The sequence below is a fragment of the Lissotriton vulgaris genome, chromosome 1_1 (assembly GCF_964263255.1).
Source record: "Lissotriton vulgaris chromosome 1_1, aLisVul1.2, whole genome shotgun sequence".
NCBI classification, from domain to species: Eukaryota; Metazoa; Chordata; class Amphibia; order Caudata; family Salamandridae; genus Lissotriton; species Lissotriton vulgaris.
In genome coordinates this window covers 232,306,343-232,323,759 of record NC_141685.1, presented here as the reverse complement: position 1 = coordinate 232,323,759, position 17,417 = coordinate 232,306,343, and the positions used below count along the sequence as shown (strand labels likewise).

General features: G+C 39.7%; 15 non-coding genes across 15 annotated transcripts; all 15 read left to right on the top strand.

The window, feature by feature from the left end:
• Positions 1-923: 923 nt before the first annotated feature.
• On the top strand, positions 924-996 carry TRNAK-CUU (transfer RNA lysine (anticodon CUU)). The gene has a single exon. It is a non-coding gene; the product is annotated as a tRNA-Lys (tRNA).
• Positions 997-1,985: 989 nt separating this feature from the next.
• Positions 1,986-2,058, top strand: TRNAK-CUU (transfer RNA lysine (anticodon CUU)). The gene has a single exon. It is a non-coding gene; the product is annotated as a tRNA-Lys (tRNA).
• Positions 2,059-3,050: 992 nt separating this feature from the next.
• On the top strand, positions 3,051-3,123 carry TRNAK-CUU (transfer RNA lysine (anticodon CUU)). The gene has a single exon. It is a non-coding gene; the product is annotated as a tRNA-Lys (tRNA).
• Positions 3,124-5,173: 2,050 nt separating this feature from the next.
• TRNAK-CUU (transfer RNA lysine (anticodon CUU)) lies at positions 5,174-5,246 on the top strand. The gene has a single exon. It is a non-coding gene; the product is annotated as a tRNA-Lys (tRNA).
• Positions 5,247-5,395: 149 nt separating this feature from the next.
• Positions 5,396-5,468, top strand: TRNAK-CUU (transfer RNA lysine (anticodon CUU)). The gene has a single exon. It is a non-coding gene; the product is annotated as a tRNA-Lys (tRNA).
• A 1,509-nt stretch (positions 5,469-6,977) lies between these two features.
• Positions 6,978-7,050, top strand: TRNAK-CUU (transfer RNA lysine (anticodon CUU)). Its single transcript has one exon. It is a non-coding gene; the product is annotated as a tRNA-Lys (tRNA).
• Positions 7,051-8,038: 988 nt separating this feature from the next.
• Positions 8,039-8,111, top strand: TRNAK-CUU (transfer RNA lysine (anticodon CUU)). The gene has a single exon. It is a non-coding gene; the product is annotated as a tRNA-Lys (tRNA).
• Positions 8,112-8,260: 149 nt separating this feature from the next.
• On the top strand, positions 8,261-8,333 carry TRNAK-CUU (transfer RNA lysine (anticodon CUU)). Its single transcript has one exon. It is a non-coding gene; the product is annotated as a tRNA-Lys (tRNA).
• A 2,569-nt stretch (positions 8,334-10,902) lies between these two features.
• TRNAK-CUU (transfer RNA lysine (anticodon CUU)) lies at positions 10,903-10,975 on the top strand. The gene has a single exon. It is a non-coding gene; the product is annotated as a tRNA-Lys (tRNA).
• A 149-nt stretch (positions 10,976-11,124) lies between these two features.
• TRNAK-CUU (transfer RNA lysine (anticodon CUU)) lies at positions 11,125-11,197 on the top strand. Its single transcript has one exon. It is a non-coding gene; the product is annotated as a tRNA-Lys (tRNA).
• Positions 11,198-12,706: 1,509 nt separating this feature from the next.
• TRNAK-CUU (transfer RNA lysine (anticodon CUU)) lies at positions 12,707-12,779 on the top strand. Its single transcript has one exon. It is a non-coding gene; the product is annotated as a tRNA-Lys (tRNA).
• Positions 12,780-13,767: 988 nt separating this feature from the next.
• Positions 13,768-13,840, top strand: TRNAK-CUU (transfer RNA lysine (anticodon CUU)). Its single transcript has one exon. It is a non-coding gene; the product is annotated as a tRNA-Lys (tRNA).
• A 989-nt stretch (positions 13,841-14,829) lies between these two features.
• Positions 14,830-14,902, top strand: TRNAK-CUU (transfer RNA lysine (anticodon CUU)). Its single transcript has one exon. It is a non-coding gene; the product is annotated as a tRNA-Lys (tRNA).
• Positions 14,903-15,051: 149 nt separating this feature from the next.
• On the top strand, positions 15,052-15,124 carry TRNAK-CUU (transfer RNA lysine (anticodon CUU)). The gene has a single exon. It is a non-coding gene; the product is annotated as a tRNA-Lys (tRNA).
• Positions 15,125-15,466: 342 nt separating this feature from the next.
• TRNAA-AGC (transfer RNA alanine (anticodon AGC)) lies at positions 15,467-15,539 on the top strand. Its single transcript has one exon. It is a non-coding gene; the product is annotated as a tRNA-Ala (tRNA).
• The last annotated feature ends 1,878 nt before the right edge of the window (positions 15,540-17,417 follow it).

Genomic DNA, 17,417 nt, shown 5'->3' with positions numbered 1-17,417 from the left:
GACCTGCAATAACTCCCAAAAATTGTCCAGGAATGGATTTCCTTCATAAAAAATGATTAGTCTGCATACCACCTTGAAGTGGGAGCCCGGCTAGCTTAGTCGGTAGAGCATGAGACTCTTAAACTCAGGGTCGTGGGTTCGAGCCCCACGTTGGGCGAAAATGAGAAATTTTTGCTGGATTATTGCATTGACTCTCATAATCTGGTGAATATTCTTGCATTAGACATGCAATAACTATCAGAAATGGTATCTCCCTTGGTTTCTCATTGGTGGGAAATTTAACTTCAAGATTAGCTAGGGTATGAGTCTAGATGAACACACCGCAATATCAATTATATTCGAGTAGTAAACAGGCCAACCTGAACTGTAATACATCCCATAAGTGGAGGTAAGGCATAAATTAGGAGTGAACTTAACACTGTTATGGGCAATTGGACTTCAAATAAAGTGTGGAAGGCAGTGAGGTTACTTTTTCATGTTATGCAGATTAAACACACAGGGGAATTAGCTCAAATGGTAGAGCGCTTGCTTAGCATGCGAGAGGTAGCAGGATCGATGCCCGCATTCTCCATTATAAAATTTGCATACATTTTATTTTTAACTTGTCATTGCCAAGGTCATTGCAGAGTAAGAACACAAAAATCACAGATGGCTTTCAAATATAGTCTCATTATAACAACTAAAGTGGTTTAATCAAAAGGGTTCAGGTATTCTTTAGCATGTGAGAGGAATTTGAATTCTTATGCAATCTCAAAATGAAGTTCTCACAACTTCCGTTTTCATTTTCTCTTATTTATTTTGACACTCTGTCCTCTGAAGGATGTATAAATCTGGCTTTCCTTGCAAAACAAGAGTAGAGGAATATCCAGGATTTGATTTTCTTCACAAAAAGGGATTGGTCTGCACACTGTCTTAAGGAGGGAGCCCGGCTAGCTCAGTCGGTAGAGCATGAGACTCTTAATCTCAGGGTCGTGGGTTCGAGCCCCACGTTGGGCGAAAACGAGTAATTTTTGCCTGAATATTGCATTGACTCTCATAATATGGAGATTAATCTTGCATTAGACCTGCAATAACTCCCAAAAATTGTCGAGGAATGGATTTCCTTCATAAAAAATAATTAGTCTGCATACCATCTTGAAGTGGGAGCCTGGCTAGCTCAGTCGGTAGTGCATGAGACTCTTAATCTCAGGGTTGTGGGTTCGAGCCCCACGTTGGGCGAAAATGAGTAATTTTTGCTGGATTATTGCATTGACTCTCATAATCTGGTGAATATCCTTGCATTAGACATGCAATAACTATCAAAAATGGTATCTCCCTTGGTTTCTTATTGGTGGGAAATTTAACTTCAAGATTAGCTAGGGTATGAGTCTAGATGAACACACCGCAATATCACTCATATTCGAGTAGTAAACAGGCCAACCTGAACTGTAAAATATCCCATAAGTGGAGGTAAGGCATAAGTTAGGAGTGAACTGAACACTGTTATGGGCAATTGGACTTCAAATAAAGTGTGGAAGGCAGTGAGGTTACTTTTTTCATGTTATGCAGATTAAACACACAGGGGAATTAGCTCAAATGGTAGAGCGCTCGCTTAGCATGCGAGAGGTAGCGGCATCGATGCCCGCATTCTCCATTATAAAATGTGCATACGTTTTATTTTTAACTTGTCATTGCCAAGGTCATTGCAGAGTAAGAACAGAAAAATCACAGATGGCTTTCAAATATGGTCTCATTATAACAACTAAAGTGGTTTAATCAAAAGGGTTCAGGTATTCTTTAGCATGTGAGAGGAATTTGAATTCTTATGCAATCTCAAAATGAAGTTCTCACAACTTCCGTTTTCATTTTCTCTTATTTTTTTTGACACTCTGTCCTCTGAAGGATGTATAAATCTGGCTTTCCTTGCAAAACAAGAGTAGAGGAATATCCAGGATTTGATTTTCTTCCCAAAAAGGGATTGGTCTGCATACTGTCTTAAGGAGGGAGCCCGGCTAGCTCAGTCGGTAGAGCATGAGACTCTTAATCTCAGGGTCGTGGGTTCGAGCCCCACGTTGGGCGAAAACGAGTAGTTTTTGCCTGAATATTGCATTGACTCTCATAATATGGAGATTAATCTTGCATTAGACCTGCAATAACTCCCAAAAATTGTCCAGGAATGGATTTCCTTCATAAAAAATGATTAGTCTGCATTCCATCTTGAAGTGGGAGCCCGGCTAGCTCAGTCAGTAGAGCATGAGACTCTTAATCTCAGGGTCGTGGGTTCGAGCCCCACGTTGGGCGAAAGTGAGTAATTTTTGCTGGATTATTGCATTGACTCTCATAATCTGGTGAATATTCTTGCATTAGACATGCAATAACTATCAAAAATGGTATCTCCCTTGGTTTCTCATTGGTGGGAAATTTAACTTCAAGATTAGCTAGGGTATGAGTCTAGATGAACACACCGCAATATCACTCATATTCGAGTAGTAAACAGGCCAACCTGAACTGTAAAACATCCCATAAGTGGAGGTAAGGCATAAGTTAGGAGTGAACCTAACACTGTTATGGGCAATTGGACTTCAAATAAAGTGTGGAAGGCAGTGAAATTACTTTTTTCATGTTATGCAGATTAAACACACAGGGGAATTAGCTCAAATGGTAGAGCGCTCGCTTAGCATGCGGGAGGTAGCGGAATCGATGCCCGCATTCTCCATTATGAAATTTGCATACATTTTATTTTTAACTTGTCATTGCCAAGGTCATTGCAGAGTAAGAACAGAAAAATCACAGATGGCTTTCAAATATGGTCTCATTATAACAACTAAAGTGGTTTAATCAAAAGGGTTCAGGTATTCTTTAGCATGTGAGAGGAATTTGAATTCTTATGCAATCTCAAAATGAAGTTCTCACAACTTCCGTTTTCATTTTCTCTTATTTTTTTTGACACTCTGTCCTCTGAAGGATGTATAAATCTGGCTTTCCTTGCAAAACAAGAGTAGAGGAATATCCAGGATTTGATTTTCTTCACAAAAAAAAAGGATTGGTCTGCATACTGTCTTAAGGCGGGAGCCCGGCTAGCTCAGTCGGTAGAGCATGAGACTCTTAATCTCAGGGTCGTGGGTTCGAGCCCCACGTTGGGCGAAAACGAGTAATTTTTGCCTGAATATTGCATTGACTCTCATAATATGGAGATTAATCTTGCATTAGACCTGCAATAACTCCCAAAAATTGTCCAGGAATGGATTTCCTTCATAAAAAATGATTAGTCTGCATACCACCTTGAAGTGGGAGCCCGGCTAGCTTAGTCGGTAGAGCATGAGACTCTTAAACTCAGGGTCGTGGGTTTGAGCCCCACGTTGGGCGAAAATGAGAAATTTTTGCTGGATTATTGCATTGACTCTCATAATCTGGTGAATATTCTTGCATTAGACATGCAATAACTATCAGAAATGGTATCTCCCTTGGTTTCTCATTGGTGGGAAATTTAACTTCAAGATTAGCTAGGGTATGAGTCTAGATGAACACACCGCAATATCACTCATATTCGAGTAGTAAACAGGCCAACCTGAACTGTAATACATCCCATAAGTGGAGGTAAGGCATAAATTAGGAGTGAACTTAACACTGTTATGGGCAATTGGACTTCAAATAAAGTGTGGAAGGCAGTGAGGTTACTTTTTCATGTTATGCAGATTAAACACACAGGGGAATTAGCTCAAATTGTAGAGCGCTTGCTTAGCATGCGAGAGGTAGCAGGATCGATGCCCGCATTCTCCATTATAAAATTTGCATACATTTTATTTTTAACTTGTCATTGCCAAGGTCATTGCAGAGTAAGAACACAAAAATCACAGATGGCTTTCAAATATAGTCTCATTATAACAACTAAAGTGGTTTAATCAAAAGGGTTCAGGTATTCTTTAGCATGTGAGAGGAATTTGAATTCTTATGCAATCTCAAAATGAAGTTCTCACAACTTCCGTTTTCATTTTCTCTTATTTATTTTGACACTCTGTCCTCTGAAGGATGTATAAATCTGGCTTTCCTTGCAAAACAAGAGTAGAGGAATATCCAGGATTTGATTTTCTTCACAAAAAGGGATTGGTCTGCATACTGTCTTAAGGAGGGAGCCCGGCTAGCTCAGTCGGTAGAGCATGAGACTCTTAATCTCAGGGTTGTGGGTTCGAGCCCCACGTTGGGCGAAAAAGAGTAATTTTTGCCTGAATATTACATTGACTCTCATAATATGGAGATTAATCTTGCATTAGACCTGCAATAACTCCCAAAAATTGTCGAGGAATGGATTTCCTTCATAAAAAATAATTAGTCTGCATACCATCTTGAAGTGGGAGCCTGGCTAGCTCAGTCGGTAGAGCATGAGACTCTTAATCTCAGGGTTGTGGGTTCGAGCCCCACGTTGGGCGAAAATGAGTAATTTTTGCTGGATTATTGCATTGACTCTCATAATCTGGTGAATATCCTTGCATTAGACATGCAATAACTATCAAAAATGGTATCTCCCTTGGTTTCTTATTGGTGGGAAATTTAACTTCAAGATTAGCTAGGGTATGAGTCTAGATGAACACACCGCAATATCACTCATATTCGAGTAGTAAACAGGCCAACCTGAACTGTAAAACATCCCATAAGTGGAGGTAAGGCATAAGTTAGGAGTGAACTGAACACTGTTATGGGCAATTGGACTTCAAATAAAGTGTGGAAGGCAGTGAGGTTACTTTTTTCATGTTATGCAGATTAAACACACAGGGGAATTAGCTCAAATGGTAGAGCGCTCGCTTAGCATGCGAGAGGTAGCGGCATCGATGCCCGCATTCTCCATTATAAAATGTGCATACGTTTTATTTTTAACTTGTCATTGCCAAGGTCATTGCAGAGTAAGAACAGAAAAATCACAGATGGCTTTCAAATATGGTCTCATTATAACAACTAAAGTGGTTTAATCAAAAGGGTTCAGGTATTCTTTAGCATGTGAGAGGAATTTGAATTCTTATGCAATCTCAAAATGAAGTTCTCACAACTTCCGTTTTCATTTTCTCTTATTTTTTTTGACACTCTGTCCTCTGAAGGATGTATAAATCTGGCTTTCCTTGCAAAACAAGAGTAGAGGAATATCCAGGATTTGATTTTCTTCCCAAAAAGGGATTGGTCTGCATACTGTCGTAAGGAGGGAGCCCGGCTAGCTCAGTCGGTAGAGCATGAGACTCTTAATCTCAGGGTCGTGGGTTCGAGCCCCACGTTGGGCGAAAACGAGTAATTTTTGCCTAAATATTGCATTGACTCTCATAATATGGAGATTAATCTTGCATTAGACCTGCAATAACTCCCAAAAATTGTCCAGGAATGGATTTCCTTCATAAAAAATGATTAGTCTGTATACCATCTTGAAGTGGGAGCCCGGCTAGCTCAGTCGGTAGAGCATGAGACTCTTAATCTCAGGGTCGTGGGTTCGAGCCCCACGTTGGGCGAAAGTGAGTAATTTTTGCTGGATTATTGCATTGACTCTCATAATCTGGTGAATATTCTTGCATTAGACATGCAATAACTATCAAAAATGGTATCTCCCTTGGTTTCTCATTGGTGGGAAATTTAACTTCAAGATTAGCTAGGGTATGAGTCTAGATGAACACACCGCAATATCACTCATATTCGAGTAGTAAACAGGCCAACCTGAACTGTAAAACATCCCATAAGTGGAGGTAAGGCATAAGTTAGGAGTGAACCTAACACTGTTATGGGCAATTGGACTTCAAATAAAGTGTGGAAGGCAGTGAGGTTACTTTTTTCATGTTATGCAGATTAAACACACAGGGGAATTAGCTCAAATGGTAGAGCGCTCGCTTAGCATGCGAGAGGTAGCGGGATTGATGCCCGCATTCTCCATTATAAAATTTGCATACATTTTATTTTTAACTTGTCATTGCCAAGGTCATTGCAGAGTAAGAACAGAAAAAATCACAGATGGCTTTCAAATATGGTCTCATTATAACAACTAAAGTGGTTTAATCAAAAGGGTTCAGGTATTCTTTAGCATGTGAGAGGAATTTGAATTCTTATGCAATCTCAAAATGAAGTTCTCACAACTTCCGTTTTCATTTTCTCTTATTTTTTTTGAAACTCTGTCCTCTGAAGGATGTATAAATCTGGCTTTCCTTGCAAAACATGAGACTCTTAATCTCAGGGTCGTGGGTTCGAGCCCCACATTGGGCGAAAATGAGTAATTTTTGCTGGATTATTGCATTGACTCTCATAATCTGGTGAATATTCTTGCATTAGACATGCAATAACTATCAGAAATGGTATCTCCCTTGGTTTCTCATTGGTGGGAAATTTAACTTCAAGATTAGCTAGGGTATGAGTCTAGATGAACACACCTCAATATCACTCATATTCGAGTAGTAAACAGGCCAACCTGAACTGTAAAACATCCCATAAGTGGAGGTAAGGCATAAGTTAGGAGTGAACCTAACACTGTTATGGGCAATTGGACTTCAAATAAAGTGTGGAAGGCAGTAAGGTTACTTTTTTCATGTTATGCAGATTAAACACACAGGGGAATTAGCTCAAATGGTAGAGCGCTCGCTTAGCATGCGAGAGGTAGCGGCATCGATGCCCGCATTCTCCATTATAAAATGTGCATACGTTTTATTTTTAACTTGTCATTGCCAAGGTCATTGCAGAGTAAGAACAGAAAAATCACAGATGGCTTTCAAATATGGTCTCATTATAACAACTAAAGTGGTTTAATCAAAAGGGTTCAGGTATTCTTTAGCATGTGAGAGGAATTTGAATTCTTATGCAATCTCAAAATGAAGTTCTCACAACTTCCGTTTTCATTTTCTCTTATTTTTTTTGACACTCTGTCCTCTGAAGGATGTATAAATCTGGCTTTCCTTGCAAAACAAGAGTAGAGGAATATCCAGGATTTGATTTTCTTCCCAAAAAGGGATTGGTCTGCATACTGTCTTAAGGAGGGAGCCCGGCTAGCTCAGTCGGTAGAGCATGAGACTCTTAATCTCAGGGTCGTGGGTTCGAGCCCCACGTTGGGCGAAAACGAGTAATTTTTGCCTGAATATTGCATTGACTCTCATAATATGGAGATTAATCTTGCATTAGACCTGCAATAACTCCCAAAAATTGTCCAGGAATGGATTTCCTTCATAAAAAATGATTAGTCTGCATACCACCTTGAAGTGGGAGCCCGGCTAGCTTAGTCGGTAGAGCATGAGACTCTTAAACTCAGGGTCGTGGGTTCGAGCCCCACGTTGGGCGAAAATGAGAAATTTTGCTGGATTATTGCATTGACTCTCATAATCTGGTGAATATTCTTGCATTAGACATGCAATAACTATCAGAAATGGTATCTCCCTTGGTTTCTCATTGGTGGGAATTTTAACTTCAAGATTAGCTAGGGTATGAGTCTAGATGAACACACCGCAATATCACTCATATTCGAGTAGTAAACAGGCCAACCTGAACTGTAATACATCCCATAAGTGGAGGTAAGGCATAAATTAGGAGTGAACTTAACACTGTTATGGGCAATTGGACTTCAAATAAAGTGTGGAAGGCAGTGAGGTTACTTTTTTCATGTTATGCAGATTAAACACACAGGGGAATTAGCTCAAATGGTAGAGCGCTCGCTTAGCATGCGAGAGGTAGCGGCATCGATGCCCGCATTCTCCATTATAAAATGTGCATACGTTTTATTTTTAACTTGTCATTGCCAAGGTCATTGCAGAGTAAGAACAGAAAAATCACAGATGGCTTTCAAATATGGTCTCATTATAACAACTAAAGTGGTTTAATCAAAAGGGTTCAGGTATTCTTTAGCATGTGAGAGGAATTTGAATTCTTATGCAATCTCAAAATGAAGTTCTCACAACTTCCGTTTTCATTTTCCCTTATTTTTTTTGACACTCTGTCCTCTGAAGGATGTATAAATCTGGCTTTCCTTGCAAAACAAGAGTAGAGGAATATCCAGGATTTGATTTTCTTCCCAAAAAGGGATTGGTCTGCATACTGTCTTAAGGAGGGAGCCCGGCTAGCTCAGTCGGTAGAGCATGAGACTCTTAATCTCAGGGTCGTGGGTTCGAGCCCCACGTTGGGCGAAAACGAGTAGTTTTTGCCTGAATATTGCATTGACTCTCATAATATGGAGATTAATCTTGCATTAGACCTGCAATAACTCCCAAAAATTGTCCAGGAATGGATTTCCTTCATAAAAAATGATTAGTCTGCATTCCATCTTGAAGTGGGAGCCCGGCTAGCTCAGTCGGTAGAGCATGAGACTCTTAATCTCAGGGTCGTGGGTTCGAGCCCCACGTTGGGCGAAAGTGAGTAATTTTTGCTGGATTATTGCATTGACTCTCATAATCTGGTGAATATTCTTGCATTAGACATGCAATAACTATCAAAAATGGTATCTCCCTTGGTTTCTCATTGGTGGGAAATTTAACTTCAAGATTAGCTAGGGTATGAGTCTAGATGAACACACCGCAATATCACTCATATTCGAGTAGTAAACAGGCCAACCTGAACTGTAAAACATCCCATAAGTGGAGGTAAGGCATAAGTTAGGAGTGAACCTAACACTGTTATGGGCAATTGGACTTCAAATAAAGTGTGGAAGGCAGTGAAATTACTTTTTTCATGTTATGCAGATTAAACACACAGGGGAATTAGCTCAAATGGTAGAGCGCTCGCTTAGCATGCGAGAGGTAGTGGAATCGATACCCGCATTCTCCATTATGAAATTTGCATACATTTTATTTTTAACTTGTCATTGCCAAGGTCATTGCAGAGTAAGAACAGAAAAATCACAGATGGCTTTCAAATATGGTCTCATTATAACAACTAAAGTGGTTTAATCAAAAGGGTTCAGGTATTCTTTAGCATGTGAGAGGAATTTGAATTCTTATGCAATCTCAAAATGAAGTTCTCACAACTTCCGTTTTCATTTTCTCTTATTTTTTTTGACACTCTGTCCTCTGAAGGATGTATAAATCTGCCTTTCCTTGCAAAACATGAGACTCTTAATCTCAGGGTCGTGGGTTCGAGCCCCACGTTGGGCGAAAATGAGTAATTTTTGCTGGATTATTGCATTGACTCTCATAATCTGGTGAATATTCTTGCATTAGACATGCAATAACTATCAGAAATGGTATCTCCCTTGGTTTCTCATTGGTGGGAAATTTAACTTCAAGATTAGCTAGGGTATGAGTCTAGATGAACACACCGCAATATCACTCATATTCGAGTAGTAAACAGGCCAACCTGAACTGTAATACATCCCATAAGTGGAGGTAAGGCATAAATTAGGAGTGAACTTAACACTGTTATGGGCAATTGGACTTCAAATAAAGTGTGGAAGGCAGTGAGGTTACTTTTTCATGTTATGCAGATTGAACACACAGGGGAATTAGCTCAAATGGTAGAGCGCTTGCTTAGCATGCGAGAGGTAGCAGGATCGATGCCCGCATTCTCCATTATAAAATTTGCATACATTTTATTCTTAACTTGTCATTGCCAAGGTCATTGCAGAGTAAGAACACAAAAATCACAGATGGCTTTCAAATATAGTCTCATTATAACAACTAAAGTGGTTTAATCAAAAGGGTTCAGGTATTCTTTAGCATGTGAGAGGAATTTGAATTCTTATGCAATCTCAAAATGAAGTTCTCACAACTTCCGTTTTCATTTTCTCTAATTTATTTTGACACTCTGTCCTCTGAAGGATGTATAAATCTGGCTTTCCTTGCAAAACAAGAGTAGAGGAATATCCAGGATTTGATTTTCTTCACAAAAAGGGATTGGTCTGCATACTGTCTTAAGGAGGGAGCCCGGCTAGCTCAGTCGGTAGAGCATGAGACTCTTAATCTCAGGGTTGTGGGTTCGAGCCCCACGTTGGGCGAAAAAGAGTAATTTTTGCCTGAATATTACATTGACTCTCATAATATGGAGATTAATCTTGCATTAGACCTGCAATAACTCCCAAAAATTGTCGAGGAATGGATTTCCTTCATAAAAAATAATTAGTCTGCATACCATCTTGAAGTGGGAGCCTGGCTAGCTCAGTCGGTAGAGCATGAGACTCTTAATCTCAGGGTTGTGGGTTCGAGCCCCACGTTGGGCGAAAATGAGTAATTTTTGCTGGATTATTGCATTGACTCTCATAATCTGGTGAATATCCTTGCATTAGACATGCAATAACTATCAAAAATGGTATCTCCCTTGGTTTCTTATTGGTGGGAAATTTAACTTCAAGATTAGCTAGGGTATGAGTCTAGATGAACACACCGCAATATCACTCATATTCGAGTAGTAAACAGGCCAACCTGAACTGTAAAACATCCCATAAGTGGAGGTAAGGCATAAGTTAGGAGTGAACTGAACACTGTTATGGGCAATTGGACTTCAAATAAAGTGTGGAAGGCAGTGAGGTTACTTTTTTCATGTTATGCAGATTAAACACACAGGGGAATTAGCTCAAATGGTAGAGCGCTCGCTTAGCATGCGAGAGGTAGCGGCATCGATGCCCGCATTCTCCATTATAAAATGTGCATACGTTTTATTTTTAACTTGTCATTGCCAAGGTCATTGCAGAGTAAGAACAGAAAAATCACAGATGGCTTTCAAATATGGTCTCATTATAACAACTAAAGTGGTTTAATCAAAAGGGTTCAGGTATTCTTTAGCATGTGAGAGGAATTTGAATTCTTATGCAATCTCAAAATGAAGTTCTCACAACTTCCGTTTTCATTTTCTCTTATTTTTTTTGACACTCTGTCCTCTGAAGGATGTATAAATCTGGCTTTCCTTGCAAAACAAGAGTAGAGGAATATCCAGGATTTGATTTTCTTCCCAAAAAGGGATTGGTCTGCATACTGTCATAAGGAGGGAGCCCGGCTAGCTCAGTCGGTAGAGCATGAGACTCTTAATCTCAGGGTCGTGGGTTCGAGCCCCACGTTGGGCGAAAACGAGTAATTTTTGCCTAAATATTGCATTGACTCTCATAATATGGAGATTAATCTTGCATTAGACCTGCAATAACTCCCAAAAATTGTCCAGGAATGGATTTCCTTCATAAAAAATGATTAGTCTGTATACCATCTTGAAGTGGGAGCCCGGCTAGCTCAGTCGGTAGAGCATGAGACTCTTAATCTCAGGGTCGTGGGTTCGAGCCCCACGTTGGGCGAAAGTGAGTAATTTTTGCTGGATTATTGCATTGACTCTCATAATCTGGTGAATATTCTTGCATTAGACATGCAATAACTATCAAAAATGGTATCTCCCTTGGTTTCTCATTGGTGGGAAATTTAACTTCAAGATTAGCTAGGGTATGAGTCTAGATGAACACACCGCAATATCACTCATATTCGAGTAGTAAACAGGCCAACCTGAACTGTAAAACATCCCATAAGTGGAGGTAAGGCATAAGTTAGGAGTGAACCTAACACTGTTATGGGCAATTGGACTTCAAATAAAGTGTGGAAGGCAGTGAGGTTACTTTTTTCATGTTATGCAGATTAAACACACAGGGGAATTAGCTCAAATGGTAGAGCGCTCGCTTAGCATGCGAGAGGTAGCGGGATTGATGCCCGCATTCTCCATTATAAAATTTGCATACATTTTATTTTTAACTTGTCATTGCCAAGGTCATTGCAGAGTAAGAACAGAAAAAATCACAGATGGCTTTCAAATATGGTCTCATTATAACAACTAAAGTGGTTTAATCAAAAGGGTTCAGGTATTCTTTAGCATGTGAGAGGAATTTGAATTCTTATGCAATCTCAAAATGAAGTTCTCACAACTTCCGTTTTCATTTTCTCTTATTTTTTTTGAAACTCTGTCCTCTGAAGGATGTATAAATCTGGCTTTCCTTGCAAAACATGAGACTCTTAATCTCAGGGTCGTGGGTTCGAGCCCCACGTTGGGCGAAAATGAGTAATTTTTGCTGGATTATTGCATTGACTCTCATAATCTGGTGAATATTCTTGCATTAGACATGCAATAACTATCAGAAATGGTATCTCCCTTGGTTTCTCATTGGTGGGAAATTTAACTTCAAGATTAGCTAGGGTATGAGTCTAGATGAACACACCTCAATATCACTCATATTCGAGTAGTAAACAGGCCAACCTGAACTGTAAAACATCCCATAAGTGGAGGTAAGGCATAAGTTAGGAGTGAACCTAACACTGTTATGGGCAATTGGACTTCAAATAAAGTGTGGAAGGCAGTAAGGTTACTTTTTTCATGTTATGCAGATTAAACACACAGGGGAATTAGCTCAAATGGTAGAGCGCTCGCTTAGCATGCGAGAGGTAGCGGCATCGATGCCCGCATTCTCCATTATAAAATGTGCATACGTTTTATTTTTAACTTGTCATTGCCAAGGTCATTGCAGAGTAAGAACAGAAAAATCACAGATGGCTTTCAAATATGGTCTCATTATAACAACTAAAGTGGTTTAATCAAAAGGGTTCAGGTATTCTTTAGCATGTGAGAGGAATTTGAATTCTTATGCAATCTCAAAATGAAGTTCTCACAACTTCCGTTTTCATTTTCTCTTATTTTTTTTGACACTCTGTCCTCTGAAGGATGTATAAATCTGGCTTTCCTTGCAAAACAAGAGTAGAGGAATATCCAGGATTTGATTTTCTTCCCAAAAAGGGATTGGTCTGCATACTGTCTTAAGGAGGGAGCCCGGCTAGCTCAGTCGGTAGAGCATGAGACTCTTAATCTCAGGGTCGTGGGTTCGAGCCCCACGTTGGGCGAAAACGAGTAATTTTTGCCTGAATATTGCATTGACTCTCATAATATGGAGATTAATCTTGCATTAGACCTGCAATAACTCCCAAAAATTGTCCAGGAATGGATTTCCTTCATAAAAAATGATTAGTCTGCATACCACCTTGAAGTGGGAGCCCGGCTAGCTTAGTCGGTAGAGCATGAGACTCTTAAACTCAGGGTCGTGGGTTCGAGCCCCACGTTGGGCGAAAATGAGAAATTTTTGCTGGATTATTGCATTGACTCTCATAATCTGGTGAATATTCTTGCATTAGACATGCAATAACTATCAGAAATGGTATCTCCCTTGGTTTCTCATTGGTGGGAATTTTAACTTCAAGATTAGCTAGGGTATGAGTCTAGATGAACACACCGCAATATCACTCATATTCGAGTAGTAAACAGGCCAACCTGAACTGTAATACATCCCATAAGTGGAGGTAAGGCATAAATTAGGAGTGAACTTAACACTGTTATGGGCAATTGGACTTCAAATAAAGTGTGGAAGGCAGTGAGGTTACTTTTTCATGTTATGCAGATTAAACACACAGGGGAATTAGCTCAAATGGTAGAGCGCTTGCTTAGCATGCGAGAGGTAGCAGGATCGATGCCCGCATTCTCCATTATAAAATTTGCATACATTTTATTTTTAACTTGTCATTGCCAAGGTCATTGCAGAGTAAGAACACAAAAATCACAGATGGCTTTCAAATATAGTCTCATTATAACAACTAAAGTGGTTTAATCAAAAGGGTTCAGGTATTCTTTAGCATGTGAGAGGAATTTGAATTCTTATGCAATCTCAAAATGAAGTTCTCACAACTTCCGTTTTCATTTTCTCTTATTTATTTTGACACTCTGTCCTCTGAAGGATGTATAAATCTGGCTTTCCTTGCAAAACAAGAGTAGAGGAATATCCAGGATTTGATTTTCTTCACAAAAAGGGATTGGTCTGCATACTGTCTTAAGGAGGGAGCCCGGCTAGCTCAGTCGGTAGAGCATGAGACTCTTAATCTCAGGGTCGTGGGTTCGAGCCCCACGTTGGGCGAAAAAGAGTAATTTTTGCCTGAATATTACATTGACTCTCATAATATGGAGATTAATCTTGCATTAGACCTGCAATAACTCCCAAAAATTGTCGAGGAATGGATTTCCTTCATAAAAAATAATTAGTCTGCATACCATCTTGAAGTGGGAGCCTGGCTAGCTCAGTCGGTAGAGCATGAGACTCTTAATCTCAGGGTTGTGGGTTCGAGCCCCACGTTGGGCGAAAATGAGTAATTTTTGCTGGATTATTGCATTGACTCTCATAATCTGGTGAATATTCTTGCATTAGACATGCAATAACTATCAAAAATGGTATCTCCCTTGGTTTCTTATTGGTGGGAAATTTAACTTCAAGATTAGCTAGGGTATGAGTCTAGATGAACACACCGCAATATCACTCATATTCGAGTAGTAAACAGGCCAACCTGAACTGTAAAACATCCCATAAGTGGAGGTAAGGCATAAGTTAGGAGTGAACTGAACACTGTTATGGGCAATTGGACTTCAAATAAAGTGTGGAAGGCAGTGAGGTTACTTTTTTCATGTTATGCAGATTAAACACACAGGGGAATTAGCTCAAATGGTAGAGCGCTCGCTTAGCATGCGAGAGGTAGCGGCATCGATGCCCGCATTCTCCTTTATAAAATGTGCATACGTTTTATTTTTAACTTGTCATTGCCAAGGTCATTGCAGAGTAAGAACAGAAAAATCACAGATGGCTTTCAAATATGGTCTCATTATAACAACTAAAGTGGTTTAATCAAAAGGGTTCAGGTATTCTTTAGCATGTGAGAGGAATTTGAATTCTTATGCAATCTCAAAATGAAGTTCTCACAACTTCCGTTTTCATTTTCTCTTATTTTTTTTGACACTCTGTCCTCTGAAGGATGTATAAATCTGGCTTTCCTTGCAAAACAAGAGTAGAGGAATATCCAGGATTTGATTTTCTTCCCAAAAAGGGATTGGTCTGCATACTGTCTTAAGGAGGGAGCCCGGCTAGCTCAGTCGGTAGAGCATGAGACTCTTAATCTCAGGGTCGTGGGTTCGAGCCCCACGTTGGGCGAAAACGAGTAATTTTTGCCTAAATATTGCATTGACTCTCATAATATGGAGATTAATCTTGCATTAGACCTGCAATAACTCCCAAAAATTGTCCAGGAATGGATTTCCTTCATAAAAAATGATTAGTCTGTATACCATCTTGAAGTGGGAGCCCGGCTAGCTCAGTCGGTAGAGCATGAGACTCTTAATCTCAGGGTCGTGGGTTCGAGCCCCACGTTGGGCGAAAGTGAGTAATTTTTGCTGGATTATTGCATTGACTCTCATAATCTGGTGAATATACTTGCATTAGACATGCAATAACTATCAAAAATGGTATCTCCCTTGGTTTCTCATTGGTGGGAAATTTAACTTCAAGATTAGCTAGGGTATGAGTCTAGATGAACACACCGCAATATCACTCATATTCGAGTAGTAAACAGGCCAACCTGAACTGTAAAACATCCCATAAGTGGAGGTAAGGCATAAGTTAGGAGTGAACCTAACACTGTTATGGGCAATTGGACTTCAAATAAAGTGTGGAAGGCAGTGAGGTTACTTTTTTCATGTTATGCAGATTAAACACACAGGGGAATTAGCTCAAATGGTAGAGCGCTCGCTTAGCATGCGAGAGGTAGCGGGATCGATGCCCGCATTCTCCATTATAAAATTTGCATACATTTTATTTTTAACTTGTCATTGCCAAGGTCATTGCAGAGTAAGAACAGAAAAATCACAGATGGCTTTCAAATATGGTCTCATTATAACAACTAAAGTGGTTTAATCAAAAGGGTTCAGGTATTCTTTAGCATGTGAGAGGAATTTGAATTCTTATGCAATCTCAAAATGAAGTTCTCACAACTTCCGTTTTCATTTTCTCTTATTTTTTTGACACTCTGTCCTCTGAAGGATGTATAAATCTGGCTTTCCTTGCAAAACATGAGACTCTTAATCTCAGGGTCGTGGGTTCGAGCCCCACGTTGGGCGAAAATGAGTAATTTTTGCTGGATTATTGCATTGACTCTCATAATCTGGTGAATATTCTTGCATTAGACATGCAATAACTATCAGAAATGGTATCTCCCTTGGTTTCTCATTGGTGGGAAATTTAACTTCAAGATTAGCTAGGGTATGAGTCTAGATGAACACACCTCAATATCACTCATATTCGAGTAGTAAAGAGGCCAACCTGAACTGTAAAACATCCCATAAGTGGAGGTAAGGCATAAGTTAGGAGTGAACCTAACACTGTTATGGGCAATTGGACTTCAAATAAAGTGTGGAAGGCAGTAAGGTTACTTTTTTCATGTTATGCAGATTAAACACACAGGGGAATTAGCTCAAATGGTAGAGCGCTCGCTTAGCATGCGAGAGGTAGCGGCATCGATGCCCGCATTCTCCATTATAAAATGTGCATACGTTTTATTTTTAACTTGTCATTGCCAAGGTCATTGCAGAGTAAGAACAGAAAAATCACAGATGGCTTTCAAATATGGTCTCATTATAACAACTAAAGTGGTTTAATCAAAAGGGTTCAGGTATTCTTTAGCATGTGAGAGGAATTTGAATTCTTATGCAATCTCAAAATGAAGTTCTCACAACTTCCGTTTTCATTTTCTCTTATTTTTTTTGACACTCTGTCCTCTGAAGGATGTATAAATCTGGCTTTCCTTGCAAAACAAGAGTAGAGGAATATCCAGGATTTGATTTTCTTCACAAAAAGGGATTGGTCTGCATACTGTCTTAAGGAGGGAGCCCGGCTAGCTCAGTCGGTAGAGCATGAGACTCTTAATCTCAGGGTCGTGGGTTCGAGCCCCACGTTGGGTGAAAACGAGTAATTTTTGCCTGAATATTGCATTGACTCTCATAATATGGAGATTAATCTTGCATTAGACCTGCAATAACTCCCAAAAATTGTCCAGGAATGGATTTCCTTCATAAAAAATGATTAGTCTGCATACCACCTTGAAGTGGGAGCCCGGCTAGCTTAGTCGGTAGAGCATGAGACTCTTAAACTCAGGGTCGTGGGTTCGAGCCCCACGTTGGGCGAAAATGAGAAATTTTTGCTGGATTATTGCATTGACTCTCATAATCTGGTGAATATTCTTGCATTAGACATGCAATAACTATCAGAAATGGTATCTCCCTTGGTTTCTCATTGGTGGGAATTTTAACTTCAAGATTAGCTAGGGTATGAGTCTAGATGAACACACCGCAATATCACTCATATTCGAGTAGTAAACAGGCCAACCTGAACTGTAATACATCCCATAAGTGGAGGTAAGGCATAAATTAGGAGTGAACTTAACACTGTTATGGGCAATTGGACTTCAAATAAAGTGTGGAAGGCAGTGAGGTTACTTTTTCATGTTATGCAGATTAAACACACAGGGGAATTAGCTCAAATGGTAGAGCGCTTGCTTAGCATGCGAGAGGTAGCAGGATCGATGCCCGCATTCTCCATTATAAAATTTGCATACATTTTATTTTTAACTTGTCATTGCCAAGGTCATTGCAGAGTAAGAACACAAAAATCACAG